This window comes from Hyla sarda, unplaced genomic scaffold, assembly GCF_029499605.1.
Source record: "Hyla sarda isolate aHylSar1 unplaced genomic scaffold, aHylSar1.hap1 scaffold_2297, whole genome shotgun sequence".
NCBI classification, from domain to species: domain Eukaryota; kingdom Metazoa; phylum Chordata; class Amphibia; order Anura; family Hylidae; genus Hyla; species Hyla sarda.
Genome location: NW_026608977.1, coordinates 6931 through 21795, shown reverse-complemented (window position 1 = coordinate 21795; position 14865 = coordinate 6931). Strand labels below are relative to the sequence as shown.

The 14865-nt window shown below is 44.9% G+C and overlaps 2 pseudogenes; both read right to left on the bottom strand.

Annotated features, from left to right (window-relative positions):
- Nucleotides 1-7581: 7581 nt before the first annotated feature.
- On the bottom strand, nt 7582-7684 carry LOC130322021 (U2 spliceosomal RNA; annotated as a pseudogene).
- Nucleotides 7685-11768: 4084 nt separating this feature from the next.
- LOC130322022 (U2 spliceosomal RNA) lies at nt 11769-11876 on the bottom strand (annotated as a pseudogene).
- Nucleotides 11877-14865: the final 2989 nt, after the last annotated feature.

Here is a 14865-nt window from a genome sequence, read left to right as displayed (position 1 = left end):
CATTAGATGCAGTATAGTTCCCCCACATTAGGTGCAGTATAGTTCCCCACATTAGGTGCAGTATAGTTCCCCACATTAGGTGCAGTATAGTTCCCCCACATTAGGTTGGCAGTACAGTTCCCACATTAGGTGCAGTATGTTCCCCCACATTAGGTGCAGTATAGTTCCCACATTAGGTACAGTATAGTTCCCACATTAGGTGCAGTATAATTCGCCACATTAGGTGCAGTACAGTTCCCTACAAAAGCAAAATAGACATGGAGGCCACCAGCATCTGGGGGTGCTACCTTCCTACTGGCAGGAATAGGGGGTTAATATGAGGGTACTACCTTCTTACTGGGGGGGGGGTTAATCTGGGGGTACTACTATCCTACTGGGGGGAGGGGGTTAATCTGGGGGTACTACCTGCCTACTCGGGGCACCAGATTAACCCCCTCCCCACCTGTAGGAATGCAGTACCCCCCAGATTAACCCTATCCCCCCACCCTGTTAGAAGGTAGTACCCCCTGATTACCCCCTCCCCCCAGTAGGATGGTAGAACCCCCCAGTTTAACCCCCTCTCCCCCCCTGTAGGAATGAAGTACCTCCCAGATTAACCCTATCCCCCCAGACCCAGTAGGCAGGTTGAAATAACATTCACTCACTCAGCGCGGTAATCCTGCGAACCGCGTACCGTCACGTCACGCTCTGGGGCCGGCGTCCTTGAATACAGCGTGACGTCCTGAAGGTCATGTGACGGCAGTAACGTGCCGTCACATGACCGAACCAACTGAAGGTGAGCCAGAGCGGAGCGGGGCACAAACAGGAGCAGGAGGCAGCGCTGTGCGGTGCGCCTGACGGGGGGGGGCGGAGGTCTGGGCTGGTGAAGGACGGTCGGGCACAGATGGGGGGTGCTGCGGAGCGTCTTGGTGTCACCCGGTGCGGGCCGCACCCGGGTCGCAACGCCACTGGATTAAGGTGTGCCTGGGCACACCCGGCACACCCCGTGTGCACGCCTATGTGTATGTATGTGTATCTATCTATCTATCTCTATATATATTTATCTTTCTCTCTCTCTCTCTAGATATATATATTTTTTTCTTTTATATATATATATATATATATATATATATATCAAAAGCAAAGTAGAAGCGGCACTCCAAAATATCAATAAAGCGTGGATTTATTCACACATCTGTGAGGAAAGCGACGTTTCGGCTCGACAATAGAGCCTTGCTCAAGCATGCTTGAGAAAGGCTCTATTGTCGAGCCGAAACGTCGCTTTCTGCACAGATGTGTGAATAAATCCACGCTTTATTTATATTTTGGAGTGCCGCTTCTACTTTGCTTTTGATATTACTTGGGAATTGGTCTGTTCCTGAAGCTGTGCACCCACACGGATCTGGAATCCTTGAGCAAGGTGCTCCCCTTCATCTAAATTTTATATATATATATATATATATATATATATATATATATAGATAGATAGATAGATATATATTGATATATATATAGAGAGAGAGAGAGAGAGAGAGAGAGAGAGAGAGAGAGAGAGAGAGAGAGAGAGAGAGATGGAAACACGTTTTTAAACATGTTTTCACCTTTTTTTACCTTCTTTTTTTTCTTCTCTCCATGTTTTCCTTCTTTCCTCCTTTTTTCCTATGCTGCTGATTCTTATTTTTCTTCTTTTTCAGACCCTATCATTGCACTATTGCTTATTCAATACCACCAGCAGATGGAGACACTATATTACAACATTAGTTGTGAGCAGCAGTTTGTACAAACAAATGCCTCATAGCTGATGTCCTATCCATTATTGCAATGGATGGCTGGCTGGCAACATTTGTTTTTATTATTCCAATACCACAGTACCAATGCATGGTCAATCAACAGCAATGACACCCCCATGTCAATTAACAAGATTCAGCACCCACTACCTGAAAGACAGCTACCTATCATGTCATGTCCAACCTGCACAGGTGTGCTGGTTGCTGAGCTTATTCCATTAAAGAGGACATTCAGCAGCAGCAGCAGCAGTCCTGTGCCTGGTCGCTCCAACAGGGGCCAGACACAAGCGGCACCACCTATTGTCTTTTGCCTGCAGTAAGGGCCCACTGGACTAGCCAGCAAGCAGCTGAAGCAGCAAATAAACAGGTAATCTTTCTTTCCAACACTGAAACCTGGTGGTGCACTTAATCTATGGTATCAGATAGGTGACAGATCAGATATTAACCTCTTCAGGACATAGGGCGTATGGATACGCCCTGCATCCCGAGTCCTTAAGGACCGAGGGCGTATCCATACGCCCGTGGGAATTCCGGCCCCCACCGCTAGCCGGTTGGGGACCGGAGCCGGATGCCTGCTGAAATCGTTCAGCAGACATCCCGGCATATCGCCCAGGGGGGTCATTATGCCCCCCCATGTCGGCGATCGCCGCAGATCGCTGGACAATTCAGTCCAGCGATCTGCGGCAATTCCGGGTCAATCGGGTCTCCAGTGACCCGATGACCCGGAATATCTGGCTGTTCGGGGCCGTCTCTGACGGCCCCGAACAGCCAGAGCCTGCAGGGGTGATGTGGCACTGGTGCCACCTCACGATCGCCCTGATTCGTCGGCCGGATTACCGGCCGACCAATCAGGGCGCCTGCTGCGGGTGTCACTCCCGCACCCACTCCGCCCCTCTTCCGGAGGACGTGAGCGGGTGCGGGACGTGCACCCCGGGTGCTGGGGACCCCGATCCCCCGCGCCCCTGTTGGGATCGGGGCCCCAGGAGCAGCTGCGGCGGCGGGACTGACCTGCAGCGTCTGGATCGTTGGAGGTGAGTGACAGCCTCCTGCTGTTGCTTAGCAACAGCTCCCAGCATGCAAAAAGGGCATGCTGGGAGCTGTAGTTATGCAACAGCAGGAGGCAGACCACCACAACTCCCAGCATTCCCTTATGGGCATGCTGGGACTTATGGTTTTGCAACAGCTGGAGGCACATTCTTTCTATGGAAAAGTGTACCTTCAGCTGTTGTATAACTACAACTCCCAGGTTGCACAAACAGCTAAAGTGCATGCTGGGAGTTGTAGTGGTGCATCTGCTGGTTGCATAACTACAACTCCCAGCATGCCCGTTGGCTGTCGGTGACTGCTGAGAGTTGTAGTTTTGCAACAGCTGAAGGCACACTGGTTGTGAAACTCAGAGTTTTTTTTTACCTAACTCAGTGTTTCACGACCGGTGTGCCTCCAGCTGTTGCAAACTACAACTCTCAGCAGTCACCGTACACCATGCACCGTACATGCTGGGAGTTGTAGTTTTGCAACAGCTGGAGGCACACTGGTTGTGAAACACTGAGTTAGGTCACAAACTCAGTGATACATAACCAGTGTGCCTACAGTTGTTGCAAAACTGCAACTCTCAGCAGTCACCGACAGCCAACGGGCATGCTGGGAGTTGTAGTTATGCAACAGCTGGATGTCCCCCCCAATGTGAACGTACAGGGTACACTCACATGGGCGGAGGATTACAGTAAGTATCTGGCTGCAAATTTGAGCTGCCGCAAACTTTCTGCTGCAGCTCAAATTGCCAGCGAGAAACTACTGTGAACCCCCGCCCGTGTGACTGTACCCTAAAAACACTACACTACACTACCACAAAAAATAAAATAAAAAGTAAAAAACACTACGTATACACATACCCCTACACAGCCCCCCCCCCCTCCCCAATAAAAATGAAAAACGTCTGGTACGCCACTGTTTCCAGAACGGAGCCTCCAGCTGTTGCAAAACAACTCCCAGTATTGTCGGACAGCCGTTGACTGTCCAGGCATGCTGGGAGTTTTGCAACAGCTGGAGGCACCCTGTTTGGGAATCACTGGCGTAGAATACCCCTATGTCCACCCCTAAGCAATCCCTAATTTAGGCCTCAAATGCGCATGGCACTCTCACTTTGGAGCCCTGTCGTATTTCAAGGCAACAGTTAAGGGTCACATATGGGGTATCGCCGTACTTGGGAGAAATTGGGTTACAAATTTTGGGGGGTATTTTCTGCTTTTACCCTTTTTAAAAATGTAAAATTTTTGGGAAAACAAGCATTTTAGGTAAAAAAAAAATTTTTTTTTTTACATATGCAAAAGTCGTGAAACACCTGTGGGGTATAAAGGTTCACTTAACCCCTTGTTACGTTCCCCGAGGGGTCTAGTTTCCAAAATGGTATGCCATGTGGGGGGTTTTTTGCTGTCCTGGCACCATAGGGGCTTCCTAAATGCGGCATGCCCCCAGAGAAAAATTTGCGTTCAAAAAGCCAAATGTGACTCCTTCTCTTCCGAGACCTGTAGTGCGCCAGCAGAGCACTTTTCACCCCCATATGGGGTGTTTTCTGAATCGGGAGAAATTGGGCTTCAAATTTTTAGGGGTGTTTTCTGCTATTACCCTTTTTAAAAATAAAAATTTTTCGGGAAAACAAGCATTTTAGGTAAAAAATTATTTTTTTTTTTTTACATTTGCAAAAGTCGTGAAACACCTGTGGGGTATTAAGGTTCACTTTATCCCATGTTACATTCCCCGAGGGGTCTAGTTTCCAAAATGGTATGCCATGTGGTTTTTTTTTTTTGCTGTTCTGGCACCATAAGGGCTTCCTAAAGGTAACATGCCCCCCAAAAACCATTTCAGAAAAACGTACTCTCCAAAATCCCCTTGTCGCTCCTTCCCTTCTGAGCCCTCTACTGCGCCCGCTGAACACTTTACATAGACATATGAGGTATGTCCTTACTCGAGAGAAATTGGGCTACAAATACAAGTAAAAATTTTGTCCTTTTACCCCTTGTAAAAATTCTAAAATTGGGTCTACAAGAACATGTGAGTGTAAAAAATGAAGATTGTGAATTTTCTCCTTCACTTTGCTGCTATTCGTGTGAAACACCTAAAGGGTTAAAACGCTGACTGAATGTCATTTTGAATACTTTGGGGGGTGTAGTTTTTATAATGGGGTAATTTATGGGGTATTTCTAATATGAAGACCCTTCAAATCCACTTCAAACGTGAACTGGTCCCTGAAAAATACTGAGTTTGAAAATTTTGTGAAAAATCGGAAAATTGCTGCTGACCGTTGAAGCCCTCTGGTGTCTTCCAAAAGTAAAAACACGTAAATTTTATGATGCAAACATAAAGTAGACATATTGTATATGTGAACCAAAAAAAAATGTATTCGTAATATCCATTTTCCTTACAAGCAGAGAGCTTCAAAGTTAGAAAAATGCAAAATTTTCAAATTTTTCATCAAATTTACGGATTTTTCACCAAGAAAGGATGCAAGTATCGACAAAAATTTACCACTATGTTAAAGTATAATATGTCACGAAAAAACAATCTCGGAATCAGAATGATAACTAAAAGCATTCCAGAGTTATTAATGTTTAAAGTGACAGTGGTCAGATGTGCAAAAAACGCTCCGGTCCTTAAGGCCAAAATGGGCTCCGTCCTGAAGGGGTTAAACTGATAAAAACAGACTTTTTTATTTTTATTTTTTTTTTAAACCTTCAGGTTTGAATTAAAACTTAATCGTTCAGGTTTACTTCACGTTTGCCTCTCAGATTTACTGAACTTAGTCACAATTCACCAAACTCATCATTAGGTTACTTTATCAACATATAACAAAATACACCCCAAAACAAAGTACATAGCATAACAACACACCACCCTCATACCCTCACAACGTGTCTCCATTTTAAAAACTTCCAAGTCCCCTCCGCATCATCCTCTCCAAATCTCTTCTTATCCCACAAATATACAGTATGCAATCTATCTAATATCATTCTCATACACTCTTCAACCGACACATCCTTCTTCTTAAATACCGTATTTATCGGGGTATACCACGCACCGGCCTATAACACGCACCCTCATTTTACCAAGGATATTTGGGTAAAAAAAGTTGTTTACCCAAATATCCATGGTAAAATGAGGGTGCGTGTGTGCGCGTGTATACCCCGATACACCCCCAGGAAATGCAGGGCGAGAGAGGCCGTCGCTGCCCGCTTCTCTCCCCCTGCCTTTCCTGGGGTCTAGAGCCCTGCTGCCGGCCCTTCTCTCCCCCTGGCTATCGGCGCCGCTGCCCGTTCTGTCCCCCTGACTATCGGTACCGGCGCCCCATTGCCGGCGCCGATAGCCAGGGGGAGAGAAGCGGCGCCGACAGCCAGGGGGAGAGAAGGGGCAGCGGCACCCATTGCCGGCGCCACTGCCTCATTGCCTCCCCCCATCCCCGGTGGCATAATTACCTGGGTCGGGTCCGCGCTGCTGCAGGCCTCCGGCGTGCAGCCCCTGCGTCGTTGCTATGAATGGCGCGGCGCACTGACGTCATGCGCCGCGCCGTGCAGCGCATAGCAACGACGAAGGGGACGCACGCCGGAGGCCTGCAGCAGCGCGGACCCGACCCAGGTAATTATGCCACCGGGGATGGGGGGAGGCAACGGGGCAGCGGCGCCGGCAATGGGTGCCGCTGCCCCTTCTCTCGCCGGTACCGATAGTCAGGGGGACAGAACGGGCAGCGGCGCTGATAGCCAGGGGGTGAGAAGGGCCGGCAGCAGGGCTCTAGACCCCAGGGAAGGCAGGGGGAGAGAAGCGGGCAGCGACGGCCTCTCTCCCCCTGCCTTTCCTGGGGTGGTATCGGCGTATAACACGCACATAGACTTTAGGCTAAAAATTTTAGCCTAAAAAGTGCGTGTTATACGACGATAAATACGGTATATACAAATTCCTAACATCCCACAATACCTCCTTAATTATTGCTAACAACACATATAACATTCTCTCCTTCCTCCCACCTACCACCCCCAGACCAAACATAATCACTTCAAAAGACCACTTTCTTACCCCCATAAATTCTTTAGCCAACGGACCAATTCCCTTCCACACTTCTTGCGCTCTATCACAATTCCAAAACAAATGCATAATAATCTCATTCCCTCCACAACCCTCTCTCGGACATCTCTCACTTCTTCCAATCCCCCGACTCTTCTGTACCTCTCTCACTGGCAATGCACCATGCAAACTCTGCCATACAATCTCTCTCTGTCTATTAGTCATACCATCTGTCTCCAAACTCTTCCACACTTTACTCACATTCTATTCTCTCACCATATTAATATTACACTGAACATCCTTCACCCTAATACACTTCACCATACTCTTCTTCTCCTTTAACACATCCTGTCTCACACCTATCAAACCAAACTTTGTCATGAACACCTCAACAAACCCATACCAACCAGGACTCACCAAAGCATAAGGCTTTCTCAGATCTCTCTCCATCCACCCTAATCTGCATAACACACCCCCTCCTAGAAACCTAATCATACAAGATTCAACACCCACTACCTGAAAGACTTCTACCTATCATGTCATGTCCAACCTGCACAGGTGTGCTGGTTGCTGAGCTTATTCAATTAAAGAGGACATTCAGCAGCAGCAGCAGCAGTCCTGTGCCTGGTCGCTCCAACAGGGGCCAGACACAAGCGGCACCACCTATTGTCTTTTGCCTGCAGTAGGGGCCCACTGGACTAGCCAGAAAGCAGCTGCAGCAGTAGTAAATAAACAGGTAATCTTTCTTTCCAACACTGAAACCTGGTGGTGCACTTAATATATGCTACCAGATAGGGGACATATCAGATATTAAACTGATATAAACAGACACTACATTTGATACCAGCCAAAAGGAAAGATGAGAAGTGATAACTGTGAAAGGGGAGGAACCAACGCTGTCCCCTTCACATGCACCATCACTACTTGTAGGAAGGGAGGCTGGCTGGCAGCCTCCCATACACACTCTGGCTGGGTGGCAGTCACCCACCAGTACACACAGCAGACCCTAAACCCATATCATTATTGCTAAGCAGGAAGATGGGAGTCCATTTCACTCTGATGGACCATTTTTAAATGCAATCCATAAACTGGCTTTGGCAGGAACCCTTCTTACTCCTCCTACTTGCATTTGATACTGGGTTTAGGATCTGCATAGGAAACACACACACACACACAAGCACACACTTACCTGTGTTGCCTGCTGACGCCTCCTTGGCTGTCCCCAAACGGTATAAAACCAACAGCCACGGGAAGCTGTAAGGATAGAGGACATACCTGCATCCTATTGGACTCACTTGTCTTGGTTAAATCCAGCTTATTTGACAACCTATGGTGCTGCTGCTTCTGCTCATGGCAGTGCTGCTTCTGACAAGGCTGTTCTTTGGTGGGCCTAGGCGACATCACAATCTCCATGGTTACATACACAACAAAGGTCAGATGTTGTTTACACCTGGCCATGCCAGTGGTATTGAGTAGCATATCACAGTGCTAAGGGACCTGGATGCAACAATCTTTCAATGGGGAATAGCCGCACTGAGTTTGTCAAGTGCACCCATGTTTGCAACTCCAACAATACACACATATCTATGTATGTATGTATGTGTGTATGTGTGTATGTGTGTATGTATGTGTATCTCTCTATCTATCTATCTATCTATCCACCCATCTATCTCTATATATATTTATCTCTCTCTCTCTATATGTATATATGTATATATATAATTTTTTTTCTTTTAAATATATATATATATATATATATATATATATATATACATATAGAGAGAGAGAGAGATGGAAATACTTTTTTAAACATGTTTTCACCTCATTTTTACCTTCTTTTTTTTCTTCTCTCCATGTTTTCCTTCTTTCCTCCTTTTTTCATATGCTGCTGCTTCTTATTTTTCTTCTTTTTCAGACCCTATCATTGCACTATTGCTTATTCAATACCACCAGCAGATGGAGACACTATATTACAACATTAGTTGTGAGCAGCAGTTTGTACAAACAAATGCCTCATAGCTGATGTCCTATCCACCTAGGCACATAGGCACCACCTATTGTCTTTTGCCTGCAGTAGGGACCCACTGGACCAGCCAGCAAGCAGCTGCAGCAGTAGCAGCAAATAAACAGGTAATCTTTCTTTCCAACACTGAAACCTGGTGGTGCACTTAATATATGCTATCAGATAGGGGACATATCAGATATTAAACTGATATAAACAGACACCACATTTGATACCAGCCAAAAGGAAGGATGAGAAGTGATAACTGTGAAAGGGGAGGAACCAACGCTGTCCCCTTCACATGCACCATCACTACTTGTAGGAAGGGAGGCTGGCTGGCAGCCTCCCATACACACTCTGGCTGGGTGGCAGTCACCCACCAGTACACACAGCAGACCCTAAACCCATATCATTATTGCTAAGCAGGAAGATGGGAGTCCATTTCACTCTGATGGACCATTTTTAAATGCAATCCATAACCTGGCTTTGGCAGGAACCCTTCTTACTCCTCCTACTTGCATTTGATACTGGGTTTAGGATCTGCATAGGAAACACACACACACACACACACACACATACAAGCACACACTTACCTGTGTTGCCTGCTGACGCCTCCTTGGCTGTCCCCAAACGGTATAAAACCAACAGCCACGGGAAGCTGTAAGGATAGAGGACATACCTGCATCCTATTGGACTCACTTGTCTTGGTTAAATCCAACTTATTTGACAACCTATGGTGCTGCTACTTCTGCTCATGGCAGTGCTGCTTCTGACAAGGCTGTTCTTTGGTGGGCCTAGGCGACATCACAATCTCCATGGTTACATACACAACAAAGGTCAGATGTTGTTTACACCTGGCCATGCCAGTGGTATTGAGTAGCATATCCCAGTGCTAAGGGTCCTGGGTGCAACAATCTTTCAATGGGGAATAGCCGCACTGAGTTTGTCAAGTGCACCCATGTTTGCAACTCCAACAATACACACATATGTATGTATGTGTGTATGTGTGTCTGTGTGTCTGTATGTCTGTATGTCTATCTATCTATCTATCTATCTATCTATCCACCCATCTATCTCTATATATATATTTATCTCTCTCTCTCTATATGTATATATATATATATATATATATATATATATATATATATATTTTTTTTTCTTTTAAATATATATATATATATAGAGAGAGAGAGATGGAAATACTTTTTTAAACATGTTTTCACCTCATTTTTACCTTCTTTTTTTCTTCTCTCCATGTTTTCCTTCTTTCCTATGCTGCTGCTTCTTATTTTTCTTCCTTTTCAGACCCTATCATTGCACTATTGCTTATTCAATACCACCAGCAGATGGAGACACTATATTACAACATTAGTTGTGAGCAGCAGTTTGTACAAACAAATGCCTCATAGCTGATGTCCTATCCACCTAGGCACATAGGCACCACCTATTGTCTATTGCCTGCAGTAGGGGCCCACTGGACTAGCCAGCAAGCAGCTGCAGCAAATAAACAGATAATCTTTCTTTCCAACACTGAAACCTGGTGGTGCATTTAATATATGCTATCAGATAGGGGACATATCAGATATTAAACTGATATAAACAGACACCACATTTGATACCAGCCAAAAGGAAGGATGAGAAGTGATAACTGTGAAAGGGGAGGAACCAACGCTGTCCCCTTCACATGCACCATCATTACTTGTAGGAAGGGAGGCTGGCTGGCAGCCTCCCATACACACTCTGGCTGGGTGGCAGTCACCCACCAGTACACACAGCAGATCCTAAACCCAAATCATTATTGCTAAGCAGGAAGATGGGAGTCCATTTCACTCTGATGGACCATTTTTAAATGCAATCCATAACCTGGCTTTGGCAGGAACCCTTCTTACTCCTCCTACTTGCATTTGATACTGGGTTTAGGATCTGCATAGGAAACACACACACACACACACACACACACAAGCACACACTTACCTGTGTTGCCTGCTGACGCCTCCTTGGCTGTCCCCAAACGGTATAAAACCAACAGCCATGGGAAGCTGTAAGGATAGAGGACATACCTGCATCCTATTGGACTCACTTGTCTTGGTTAAATCCAACTTATTTGACAACCTATGGTGCTGCTACTTCTGCTCATGGCAGTGCTGCTTCTGACAAGGCTGTTCTTTGGTGAGCCTAGGCGACATCACAATCTCCATCACATCTCCATGGTTACATACACAACAAAGGTCAGATGTTGTTTACACCTGGCCATGCCAGTGGTATTGAGTAGCATATCACAGTGCTAAGGGTCCTGGGTGCAACAATCTTTCAATGGGGAATAGCCGCACTGAGTTTGTCAAGTGCACCCATGTTTGCAACTCTAACAATACACACATATCTATGTATGTATGTATGTGTGTATGTGTGTATGTGTGTATGTGTGTATGTGTATCTCTCTATCTATCTATCAATCTATCTATCTATCCACCCATCTATCTCTATATATATTTATCTCTCTCTCTCTATATGTATATATGTATATATATAATTTTTTTTTCTTTTAAATATATATATATATATATATATATATAAATACATAGAGAGAGAGAGAGAGATGGAAATACTTTCTTAAACATGTTTTCACCACATTTTTACCTTCTTTTTTTTCTTCTCTCCATGTTTTCCTTCTTTCCTCCTTTTTTCATATGCTGCTGCTTCTTATTTTTCTTCTTTTTCAGACCCTATCATTGCACTATTGCTTATTCAATACCACCAGCAGATGGAGACACTATATTACAACATTAGTTGTGAGCAGCAGTTTGTACAAACAAATGCCTCATAGCTGATGTCCTATCCACCTAGGCACCACCTATTGTCTTTTGCCTGCAGTAGGGACCCACTGGACTAGCCAGCAAGCAGCTGCAGCAGCAAATAAACAGGTAATCTTTCTTTCCAACACTGAAACCTGGTGGTGCACTTAATATATGCTACCAGATAGGGGACATATCAGATATTAAACTGATATAAACAGACACCACATTTGATACCAGCCAAAAGGAAGGATGATAAGTGATAACTGTGAAAGGGGAGGAACCAACGCTGTCCCCTTCACATGCACCATCACTACTTGTAGGAAGGGAGGCTGGCTGGCAGCCTCCCATACACACTCTGGCTGGGTGGCAGTCACCCACCAGTACACACAGCAGACCCTAAACCCATATCATTATTGCTAAGCAGGAAGATGGGAGTCCATTTCACTCTGATGGACCATTTTTAAATGCAATCCATAACCTGGCTTTGGCAGGAACCCTTCTTACTCCTCCTACTTGCATTTGATACTGGGTTTAGGATCTGCATAGGAAACACACACACACACACACACACAAGCACACACTTACCTGTGTTGCCTGCTGACGCCTCCTTGGCTGTCCCCAAACGGTATAAAACCAACAGCCACGGGAAGCTGTAAGGATAGAGGACATACCTGCATCCTATTGGACTCACTTGTCTTGGTTAAATCCAACTTATTTGACAACCTATGGTGCTGCTACTTCTGCTCATGGCAGTGCTGCTTCTGACAAGGCTGTTCTTTGGTGGGCCTAGGCGACATCACAATCTCCATGGTTACATACACAACAAAGGTCAGATGTTGTTTACACCTGGCCATGCCAGTGGTATTGAGTAGCATATCCCAGTGCTAAGGGTCCTGGGTGCAACAATCTTTCAATGGGGAATAGCCGCACTGAGTTTGTCAAGTGCACCCATGTTTGCAACTCCAACAATACACACATATGTATGTATGTATGTGTGTATGTGTGTATGTGTGTATGTATGTCTATCTATCTATCTATCTATCCACCCATCTATCTCTATATATATTTATCTCTCTCTCTCTCTCTCTATATGTATATATATATAATTTTTTTTTCTTTTAAATATATATATATATATATATATATATGTATATACATATATAGAGAGAGAGAGATGGAAATACTTTTTTAAACATGTTTTCACCTCATTTTTACCTTCTTTTTTTTCTTCTCTCCATGTTTTCCTTCTTTCCTATGCTGCTGCTTCTTATTTTTCTTCTTTTTCAGACCCTATCATTGCACTATTGCTTATTCAATACCACCAGCAGATGGAGACACTATATTACAACATTAGTTGTGAGCAGCAGTTTGTACAAACAAATGCCTCATAGCTGATGTCCTATCCACCTAGGCACATAGGCACCACCTATTGTCTATTGCCTGCAGTAGGGGCCCACTGGACTAGCCAGCAAGCAGCTGCAGCAAATAAACAGATAATCTTTCTTTCCAACACTGAAACCTGGTGGTGCATTTAATATATGCTATCAGATAGGGGACATATCAGATATTAAACTGATATAAACAGACACCACATTTGATACCAGCCAAAAGGAAGGATGAGAAGTGATAACTGTGAAAGGGGAGGAACCAACGCTGTCCCCTTCACATGCACCATCACTACTTGTAGGAAGGGAGGCTGGCTGGCAGCCTCCCATACACACTCTGGCTGGGTGGCAGTCACCCACCAGTACACACAGCAGACCCTAAACCCATATCATTATTGCTAAGCAGGAAGATGGGAGTCCATTTCACTCTGATGGACCATTTTTAAATGCAATCCATAACCTGGCTTTGGCAGGAACCCTTCTTACTCCTCCTACTTGCATTTGATACTGGGTTTAGGATCTGCATAGGAAACACACACACACACACACACACATACAAGCACACACTTACCTGTGTTGCCTGCTGACGCCTCCTTGGCTGTCCCCAAACGGTATAAAACCAACAGCCACGGGAAGCTGTAAGGATAGAGGACATACCTGCATCCTATTGGACTCACTTGTCTTGGTTAAATCCAACTTATTTGACAACCTATGGTGCTGCTACTTCTGCTCATGGCAGTGCTGCTTCTGACAAGGCTGTTCTTTGGTGGGCCTAGGCGACATCACAATCTCCATGGTTACATACACAACAAAGGTCAGATGTTGTTTACACCTGGCCATGCCAGTGGTATTGAGTAGCATATCCCAGTGCTAAGGGTCCTGGGTGCAACAATCTTTCAATGGGGAATAGCCGCACTGAGTTTGTCAAGTGCACCCATGTTTGCAACTCCAACAATACACACATATGTGTGTATGTGTGTATGTGTGTATGTATGTATGTATGTATGTATGTCTATCTATCTATCTATCTATCTATCTATCTATCTATCCACCCATCTATCTCTATATATATTTATCTCTCTCTCTATATGTATATATATATATATATATATATTTTTTTTTTTTTCTTTTAAATATATATATATATATATAGAGAGAGAGAGATGGAAATACTTTTTTAAACATGTTTTCACCTCATTTTTACCTTCTTTTTTTCTTCTCTCCATGTTTTCCTTCTTTCCTATGCTGCTGCTTCTTATTTTTCTTCTTTTTCAGACCCTATCATTGCACTATTGCTTATTCAATACCACCAGCAAGATGGAGACACTATATTACAACATTAGTTGTGAGCAGCAGTTTGTACAAACAAATGCCTCATAGCTGATGTCCTATCCACCTAGGCACATAGGCACCACCTATTGTCTATTGCCTGCAGTAGGGGCCCACTGGACTAGCCAGCAAGCAGCTGCAGCAAATAAACAGATAATCTTTCTTTCCAACACTGAAACCTGGTGGTGCACTTAATATCTGCTATCAGATAGGGGACATATCAGATATTAAACTGATATAAACAGACACCACATTTGATACCAGCCAAAAGGAAGGATGAGAAGTGATAACTGTGAAAGGGGAGGAACCAACGCTGTCCCCTTCACATGCACCATCACTACTTGTAGGAAGGGAGGCTGGCTGGCAGCCTCCCATACACACTCTGGCTGGGTGGCAGTCACCCACCAGTACACACAGGAGACCCTAAACCCATATCATTATTGCTAAGCAGGAAGATGGGAGTCCATTTCACTCTGATGGACCATTTTTAAATGCAATCCATAACCTGGCTTTGGCAGGAACCCTTCTTACTCCTC